Below are 10,831 nucleotides of genomic sequence, written 5' to 3' on the forward strand. Positions count from 1 at the left end.
TCCTCCTGACCACTCTCCTGTGTGTGCACATTGTAAGAGTCCAGACAGTATTTCGGTCAGCATTCGGGATAACATTCTGGAGTATACAATCACAAATAAAAGCCAAGCTATAATAATATTAACATCTACATCAACATCAATTTGTGAAACGAACATGACTCAACCAATGGATCAATCAGGGGTAGCAAATCACCATTCTTGTGATAATCAAGACTTAATGCGTGAGATAGGTACACAAGCCTATAGTGACACGGACGCCACTTGTAAAGAAAAACCCAAAAATCATTCCAACATATAAAGCAATTCAATAAAAATGAAGAATTCTGTAACACAGATGATTTTTGCGACTCATGGATGGAGTCACAATCAATATTGAATAATAAAGAGATATTACATGTAATAAGGACAACATCTAAACCTATTAAACAAAGAATGAATATCTCAACATCAATGCATCAATCAGGAACACAGAAAACAACAGAAGTCTTATCAGGCACCTCAGCACAGGTAACATCAAGTGGAAGAAACCAAGTAAGCAGCTATGTTAAACAAATAAACAACCCATTTAGTAATGAAGCAACGAAACTGAAAGGAGAAATAAAATCCGAGCAAATCAAAGCTACTCATAACATCTTAGTACCACGAAATGGTTTATTGGATAAAAACCCAACAGAGTGCTATCAAAGGAAAAAACTGACAACTGTACTAAAAGACAAACAGCAGCCAATAATTGAGATATCAAGTTCTTCTGAACAGACGGAGCAAGAACACAATGAATCATCCGTCAAAACACACAATAAAAAGAAATTAAATCCGGAACAGAGGGCACACACGGACATGGGTAATACCGTGGAAGAAAAAAAAAAGTACTGCTAACCCGGAAAATTATAACATCGAGTGGAGCCATCCGGTAGATAACAAAGTCACTCAACATCTAATAGAGGGAAATCAGGATTCCGATCACAATCTGGAATCCCTCACAAATCTACATGCTGCTCTAGTGGAAACATTAAAAACGTCAATAAAAACCCTGAATATGCAGTCAGATAAACTCGATATCCAAATAGACTTAATGAATATAATTGCCGAATACATTTCAGGTATAAATAATAAACTTGACAACATGACGAGTTTATTAGTAAATACTCAGGACGGAAATGAAATGCGGGCATCAGGCTTCAACTGCCCTTGTTGTCCCGTATTGGAAAAATTAAGGGACTTACCAATTATACTAACAAGCATCTTAAACGAATGCAAACGTGCGAATTGTCTGCTCGAAAATAATGTACCAAACGGCAAAACCTGTACAATTGGAGGAAAAAATACCCAAAACATTGCCTCAAATAATAACATAAACAAAACAGAAAACGATAATGAGAAGAAGACAAGAGAAAGAACCCCTCAAAACGCTGCACAAAGCAAAACAGAACAGATTAACCTACAGCAAATTGGAAAAAAGCCAAAATCAGGAGACTTAAATGTGGATTTTATTACAGTAGACCACCTTATGTTAGAACCGACTCCTTGTACTGCAGTATACCAACAACGCTATTAGCAGAGGAATACAACAAACAACCTTCCAGTCGCATTAACAAAACGACAAAAAAAACGAGCGAGGAAAGCAAGAAACCGTCTGCACAACAGTAAAACATTAAATAAATATGCACTGGATAACTACCCAATTTTTTATTTCCGCGACGGTAAACAGAGATCACCATTGTCAGCAGGGAAACATCGAAAACAAAATTAGGAAGCAGAAGAAAATCTATCAGACCAGTCAGGATCAACTGTAACATCATACCGAACGAACAAAGCTTCGCTGATAGTAAATGGTCTAGCGGTGACAAATAGGAGTCTCGAGTGTAGTGCCCTTGATTCAACCACAATACATACACTCAAGGGGAGAAGTATAAATCTAAGCCTCAAGATTAGTGACTTCCACTTAACCACAACAAATAAACCCAAGGGGAGCACAATGGAACAACAAGAGGTCATTGGAAATAAAATAAAACAACCCGTTAAGTCATCAAGGCTCCCCCAGAGTCAGATTTTGATCGCACAAGCACATGGGGATCTTCTAAATAGAAAAATTAAAAAAGATCCTAAACTAGGGGTATGCAGACAAGGACCCCCAAGGGAAACGATAAATAACTCCAAAAATGTTAGAGGAACAACAAGCCTCGACCAGAAACTGACCACTCAATCACAAGAAAATGACTTCCCTTATAGGAACTCTAGCTCCAATATACAAGGTGATAATGGCAACACCAAACAAGATAGGCAAGTCGTTGTGAAGATAGATCAGAGTTTAGGAAACCCTAAGGAAGATCTGCTATTGATTAACATAAAAACGGAGTGTGATGATCTAAATAGGAATAAAATAACAGAAACGGAAAGAAACTTAAGGCCCTGTCAGTCGACAACATCCTATTCGCGAGGCCAAAATAGCGTTAAGAAAAGCGTTAAGAGAGGAGATAGAAAAGTCAACTCGAAGATAGATCACTCTTTAGATAACAGCAAGAAAGATCTGCGACTGATTATCACAAAAAGGCAGTGTGATGACGCAAATGGGGGGGGGACATCAAAGAACCAGGAAGAAATCAAACAAATGAGCAGACATTACCTTCTCATACGCAAAAAAGAGAATAAATTAAATTTAACAAATAGGATTCTATTTATGCCACAAGATCATTCACAGGGCCCTCAAGATTATCTGAACAGAGGAAACATCTTACGCTTAATGGCAGAAATTCCAACATTACAGCATTTAACGTCTGCAGACTTAATAGCAATAGAATTTGTTAATCCTGGAAATAACTTAGGAAATGAAGGCACCTTAGCAATATGGAGGACCGAGGGAATAGTAACAGACATTTTACAAGAAATTACAAAATTTGAGGACTGGGGAATATCGCTCTCCATCTCATTAACACAACGTTATCCGTCTCCATTTCTAACGTTAAGCACTGCCCAGACCAAAAATGTAATGAACAACATAGTCCCTTCGGTATTGCGTGGTGCCAAAGGTGCTGATGGCATAAACCCACATCAACAGAGAAAAATAAACTTAAGGTTGCCCACTCCCGGGTGGAATGGACGATGAAGCTATTGTACAACAGGCAAAACAGAGCTTTCCCCTATAAAAATCCTATCATGGAACATCGCAGGAGCAAAAGGAGTCCTACAGGACAAAGGAAAAACAGAGTCCTGGGATAACTATGAAATAATTGTGCTCCAAGAAACTTGGTTGACAGCCCCAGTAGATGTCCTAGGTAGGATAGGCCACCATGTGAATGCAACGAGAACACAGCAATACGGTTGAGCTAAGGGGGGCCTCGCCATTTACATCTCAACAGCATTAAAAATCCTGTCAACACAGCTGTCATTAACTACCTCAGCCATGCAAATAATAAAAATGGACCTGGGCACACATTCAGGGGTAAGCACCATCATCCTAATCAACATCTATGTGCATCCGAAATCTGAGATAAAAAAAGATCTTTTTAAGAAAGTTACTGACGCCATCACGGAATTCCGTCTCACACAGCCAACTTGGGAGATAATCCTCACGGGAGATTTCAATGCAAATCTACTACATCCTCAAAAAGACGAAGATAATATCATTGCAGCAAATGAGATCTGGGCTGTAGAAACGCAGTCGTTTCCCGTCCAAAACCGAAACGATAAACTAGGCCAGCGATTTATAAGAAACCTTGAGCATCTAGGCATGCGTACATTAAATGGGAGGATAAAACAGGACAAACCGGCCACCTGCACGTATATTGGCCCCCGCTCGAGTTCAATCCTGGACTACACAATAGTAACCCTTCCCCTTCTAGAGCATATAAATAGTTTTCAAATCAAATGCTCCATCGATAGTGATCATTCGGGTCAGCATATCGAACTTAAAATAACATCTCTTAAACCACCAGGAGCTCCAGCACTAGAGGGGGTCATATCAACAATCAATCTGAAGTGTCTGAGGTGGACATGTACCACACTACCGCAACTAGCTTTAAAAGCCAAAAATTTAATGACAATTCTTGAGACAGAAAACAAAACGACTATAGAAACATGGACCACCTTTTTGGCAAGCCTACCCGATGCAGGAGCGTCCACTAAACAGACAAATAAAAACCGTGCAGATAACAACAGTCATCTCAGATACACATTACGAAGCTTAAGAAAGCTCCTGAGAAAGGCACTTAGAAAGGCTCAACAGCATAGCCCACGCTCTAAAGCATGGGAGGAGGTACGTCTTTTAAAGATAAAATATAAAAACCAAATTTGGATCGCTAAAAAAAAAAAATGAAGACACAACTTTTGGACAAAACTATTACATAATGCAAAGAAATCTGACACTAGAGCTTTCTGGGGGCAGGTGAACACTATGAACAGAACCTCCAAAATCATAAACATGACCTGTGTTGCTGAGCAACCATGGGTACAGCACTTAATATCCACATTTTCGATAAACAATGCGGATCAGCCGCCCTCCGCTGCAATTATCACATATGAAAAGCAAAAAGAAGATACATTACAATCTACTCTCGCCCATTCTGAAGTAGAAATCTTACAAATTATAAGAAAAAGTCGGCTTGATAGTGCACCAGGTCCGAATGGTGTGCCACAGGCAATCTACAAACAAGATCCTAATTACTGGGCAAGTAAGATCTGCAGGCTGTTCCAGGTGATTGGCACTACCTGTCGTATCCCAGAAAGCTGGAGAGGCGCAATTATTAATCCGATATACAAGGGTTGGGAGCGCGCGGATCCAGCAAACTATCACCTGATTGCACTGATAGATGCAGAGGCCAAATATTACGCATCTCCGATCTTAACCGATTTGATTAATTGGTCCGATGAAAATAAAAACATCCTGTTAAATCAGTCAGGCTTTCGACGTGGCACGGGCACAATCGCAAATGTACTAGCAATGGGGCTAATCGCCGACAAAAGTCTACGAAAGCGACAGCCATTACATCTATGCTTCGTGGACTTTAAAGCGGACTTTGACCGTGTTAGCCGACACATATTATGGGCTAAACTGAAGCACCAGGGCTTACCAGACTCAATGTTAAATCCAGTTATAGATCTCTATACTAATACCTGGATGCAGGTCAAAATTGCCGATGGCCAGAGGCTCACAAGGAAGATCTATACTAACGAAGGGCTAAAACAAAGTTGTGTATTGGCCCGCATTTGTTTAATTTATTCATGGCCGATTTAACACCAAGGCTAGACGGGGTCAATTCACATCCACCTCGGCTGGGCATACTGCCTTTAACACACTTGTCCTATGCAGATGACATCGTACTTCTAAGCCAGACGAGAATCGGACTGCAACGATCAATCAATGAGTTAGCTGACTTCGCTAAAACAAACCAGATGGAAATAAATATAAAAAAAACCAAGGTCATGATCATAACACATTGCCTGCCTAAAAAGCCAAAATTTTTAATCGACAATACAAAGTTGGAAGTAGTCGATAGCTACAAATACGTGGGCATATACCTGGACCGAAGGTTTTCATTTGCCACGCATTACGAAGCAATTCAAAAAAAGGGAACCGCTTTACTGTTTGCATTCGGCAGCATATCAAAACAGTTAAAAGGCCCATTGTTTACTCCACTACTTGCAGTCATGAAAGCAAAACTACTACCAACTATTGCCTATGGAAGCGTGATCCACCATGGAAATAGTGCACCAATTCTAGACAAAATTCAAACACGAGTGTACAAAAGAGTATTTTGCTTGCCATGTGATGCCTCACCAGCTCAGGTACGTCTAGAGTTCGGATTACAACACCAAACACTCTACAAAAGGTACGAGACTATCACATTTTGGTACAAAATATGGCTAAATCGTGACCTAGAAATCAACTCGGCACTCTGGGAAGCCTTGCAAAACGACCAAACATCACAGTACGCAAAGTACCTAAATGCTTCTTTGAAAGTAACACAGTTGGCTGATCTCTGGCAACGGAGGCTACCTCTGGCATCATTCCAGATGATCATGAAAAAAGCGGCAAAATCGCATTCACTAATTGAAGACAAAGCAACCTTAAGTCGGCGTGCGCACACATGGATGGTTTTACAATCCTACATGAGGTCTGAGCCAGCGGCATACCTGGGCCTTGCTTTCCCCCTCATTTAAAAACCAAGTACCTGGAGCTGCGCATGGGGAAATTGCCTTCCAATGCTGATCAACCTATCTGGAGGACCCCCGGCCCAAAAGACTGTAACCTATGTGGAGCATTAGCACAGGATTTTACACATATAATATGCATTTGCCCGGCGTTAGAATGCCACCGCCGGGATTTGCTTAGGAGGAAGTTCAACGAAAGTGGCATCCGCACCTGCAGATCAGCAATACTAAAAAGTCTGGACTCAAAGGACCCACAATTAATTTGTCAACTAATTAAGTTTTTATCCTATTTAGGGAATTTAACAAAAGAATAATATGTTTCAACCATAATTTAACAATTCCTCCCTGTTTTTAAATCTTTAAAAAAAAAAAAAATTGTACTAATTGTTTATATATATTCTATTATAGCACGTGAAGGAAATATATTTTTATGTTTTGGTATATTGTAAAGGTTTTAATTAACTATACAATAAAGAACTTCTTCTTCTTAACACTCTCCTGTGGCCGCTCATCCTCCTGACCACCCTCCTGTGGCCGCTCGTCCTCCTGACCACCCTTCTGCGGCCGCTCATCCTCCTGACCACCCTCCTGTGGCCACTCATCCTCCTGACCACCCACCTGCGGCCATCCTGACCACCCTCCTGCGGCCGCTCATCCTCCTGACCACCCTCCTGCAGCCGCTCATCCTCCTGACCACCCTCCTGCGGCCGCTCATCCTCCTGACCACCCTCCTGCAGCCGCTCATCCTCCTGACCACCCTCCTGCAGCCGCTCATCCTCCTGACCACCCTCCTGCGGCCGCTCATCCTCCTGACCACCCTCCTGCGGCCGCTCATCCTCCTGACCACCCTCCTGTGGCCGCTCGTCCTCCTGATCACCCTCTTGCAGCCGCTCATCCTCCTGACCACCCTCCTGTGGCCGCTCATCCTCCTGACCGTCCTCCTGAGCAGCCTCCTGCGGCCGCTCATCCTCCTGACCACCCTCCTGCGGCCACTCATCCTCCTGACCACCCACCTGCGGCCAATCTGACCACCCTCCTGCGGCCGCTCATCCTCTTGACCACCCTCCTGCGGCCGCTCATCCTCCTGACCACCCTCCTGCGGCCACTCATCCTCCTGACCACCCACCTGCGGCCAATCTGACCACCCTCCTGCGGCCGCTCATCCTCCTGACCACCCTCCTGTGGCCACTTTGGCCGATATTACCCACCCCCTTTTCTCCCAAGTTTCTCATTTCATGGTACCTCGTATTAGCCACTACGTTGTTTACTGTTTCACCCCTTGACCTTCCCCGCCCCAAATCACTTCTTTCCTGATTTCACTCATAGTGCCAATATCGGCAACAGTTATCACAAAACACATAAGTACATAAATAAAACACACGACACTGAATGTAAGTGGAGAAATATTGCTGCAGGTTTATTAGCATAAGCAATATGCAAACATGGTGGGTTATTCTTTTTCCCTCCTGTTCCCCGTTTCTGTTATCACTGTTTATGTTCTTGCTGCCTTTAATCAGATTTTTTAACATATTTTGGACAATGTGTTCAAGACATACATAAAACATCAAGCGTAGCAGTCCTAAATGCGGATATCACGCTTAATTGAATTATGCAAATATGTCGTAAACATTAAACTGAGAGTTGGAAGATTGAGGCCGGGCCCTTCGGACATTCCCCTCTTCTGCGAGATCATTTGTTGGGGACTAAAGGTCAGCGGAAAGGAAGTTTCTGTGTGTGCGGTCTTTGCCGCAATTGCCATTTGAAACTGGACACATTGCTATTGTGTTGTGTAGCATCTCTATGGCTTTTCCTATATTGTTATGGGGCCCATTTGCGCATGTGCAGACCACTGGGGTGTGCAGGGTTGGTGCAGTGCGTTGTATTTGTTGTGATTCTTGGTGTCTTGACTGAGTGACGGGAGAGATGCTTTTATCGTGTCATGGGGTGCGTGCATAACATTGTGATGGAGGTGGTAGTGTGAGAGCACACACAACACAATTAGAATTTGTTGAGGTGTATAATTTACTTTTTCATGCTTGGCTTCATGCTTCCGGTTACTAAATAGGCAGCCATTTACCTGGGTGATCTTTGGTCTAGGTGTCCAGTCCTAGGACAGGGGGACACAGCCCTTACCCAGCTTTCATCAGTGATTCAAAATATCCATTAAAAGAAGTAATACAAAATGATCATTAAAAAACATTCAAATCTTACAATATGTAGAACTGACGCTCTCTCAATTTTTATCATCTTTCATTTTGCGGTTATTATCAACACTTGTTTTCTTTTACAAATGTACAATGCAATTAGGACTTCTGCAATTTTTATATGCATGTAATTACACAGGACCACCTCCACATCAGTGCACCTCAGCACCAGCGCAGCCCCACCTCAGCACCAGTGCAGCCCCACCTCAGCAATTCAGCACCAACGCAGCACCACTTCAGCATCAGCGCAGCATCACCTTAGCACAGCACCAACTCAGCATCGCTCAGCACCACCTCAGCATGACTCAGCACCACCCCAGCATCACTTGAGCACCACCACGGCATCAGCACAGCACCAGCACAGATAATGCCATCAAACACGTTGACGCCATAGAACCATAATCCGCACAGTGGGCTGCCACACTAGATATTGATTGTACATCAGGTTCCACCCCAACATTACCTCATACGGATATAGTCACTTTATGACAAAGTGTAGTGTCTTTTTAAAACTCTCGTCTAATAGTATTTGTTATTGAGTTTGTTCATTTGTTTATTTATAGTGTGATTTTTTTTAATTTGAACATAAATATACTATGGGGACGCGCTACACTAGTATCAGCACACGCCGTGAGGGGAACGGCTGGAACTCTCCTTTGCTGCCATAGTTTTCCTTCCTCCTGCAGTGCTGTTAAAACCTTCGCACATCCCGTGCCAGCACCGTGAGGGGAACGGCTCGGAGACGAACTCCACTTCCCAGGGAGCTGTGCGCCGAACGCGCCAAGCGTCATCAGTGGGCATCAGAGGCCCATAAAAGCGACGAGCGCCTCCCGCTGTACAGGACGCGCTACACTAGTATCAGCACACGCCGTGAGGGGAACGGCTGGAACTCTCCTTTGCTGCCATAGTTTTCCTTCCTCCTGCAGTGCTGTTAAAACCTTCGCACATCAGCAAGGTTGGGTGTCAGAGGCCCATAAAAGCGACGAGCGCCTCCCACTGTGCGGGACGCGCTACACTAGTATCAGCACACGCCGTGAGGGGAACAGCTGGAACTCTCCTTTGCTGCCATAGTTTTCCTTCCTCCTGCAGTGCTGTTAAAACCTTCGCACATCCCGTGCCAGCGACGTGAGGGGGACGGCTCGGAGACGAACTCCACTTCCCATGGGGCTGTGCGCCGAACGCGCCGAGCGTCATCAGTGGGCGTCAGAGGCCCATAAAAGCGACGAGCGCCTCCCGCAGCGCGGGACGCGCGCGGGCTCGCCCGGGCCAAGGGCGGGCCCGTCCTTGCCCGTCACTGCCCGGAGGAGCCTGGGCTGGGCCACCCCTCCAATCCCTGCATTTCCGGTCATACTTCTGCTCACCACGCTTAAGGTACTGATTCCTTTTTCGAACAGGTATTGTTGCATTTTGGTTGTGATGGCCTCCAAAGCCCCTCCCTCCCGTATAGAGGGGAAACGTGCATGTGCAGCAAAGCGCTCTGGCCTAAAGTTGCATCCTCCCTTACCGGCTCTCCCTACTTCCATTGACCTAATGCTCCAGAAGGCGATTGGAGTTGTTACCTCCGAAATTGAACAGACTGAGAGGCGTCTTTCTATTACTCCAGAATGTTTCCATCTTAACCAGTCTCCCTCGAACGACTGTGCAAATTCTATTGACTTGAACTGTGGCCAAAATGAGGTTTTTGCTGTTTCTGATTCGCTCACATCTTTAAATCCCGCGTCTATAACTGAGGGGTCTATTACTAAACTAAGGAAGGAAAAACCAGCTACTCGGGGGGTTCTAAAGGAAAGAAACACAGAGGGAGACCTGCCCAAGGTTCTACGTCCACCTTCTCCAAATCTCCCCAATCTCAGTCCTATCCCCCCTGGGCTCACGCCCTCCTTGCGGACCTACTTGCCCAGTGTCGATTGATGGCGAGGGAAGAGATTGCCCCCGTTTTACTCAAACTCCAAAACTGCACGTCCATTAATAACACATCACACAGGTTCATCCTAACCAGGTACTCAGGCCTACCCACCCAGACTCCACCCCAAATCTTGGCCTTTGCCTACACAGAACTTAATTCCGCCTCACGTAGTCCCTAACTTGATCCAAGATCGACCTTTTCTAAATCCTGTAGCCCTCAGTAATAATCACGATGCTACTTCAACTGATGGCCAGGGAACGGTCGGTTCATCCTCTCATATTTTACATAATAATATCCATCCTATTGTACCTCAAACAGTAAGGCAAGACGCAATACCAATCAGACATGCAGTTGATAATTCTAATAGCCTTTTGTCATCTTTTCTAGGGAATGCAGGGGGGGTCAGTCACTTGCTCCCACAAACCCGTCTTCCCACAATCAATCTACCCCCGGAAGCTGCTCCTTATGTATTAATACTGGCAGGCTTGCCCGAATTGAAGCATGGCAATAGAGAATCTCATCTGGAACTACGTAACAAGAGTTTGTTCTGGCTGGCGAAAAACAAGCAATTCCC

The sequence above is a fragment of the Triturus cristatus genome, chromosome 1_1 (genome assembly GCF_964204655.1).
Source record: "Triturus cristatus chromosome 1_1, aTriCri1.1, whole genome shotgun sequence".
Taxonomy (NCBI): Eukaryota; Metazoa; Chordata; class Amphibia; order Caudata; family Salamandridae; genus Triturus; species Triturus cristatus.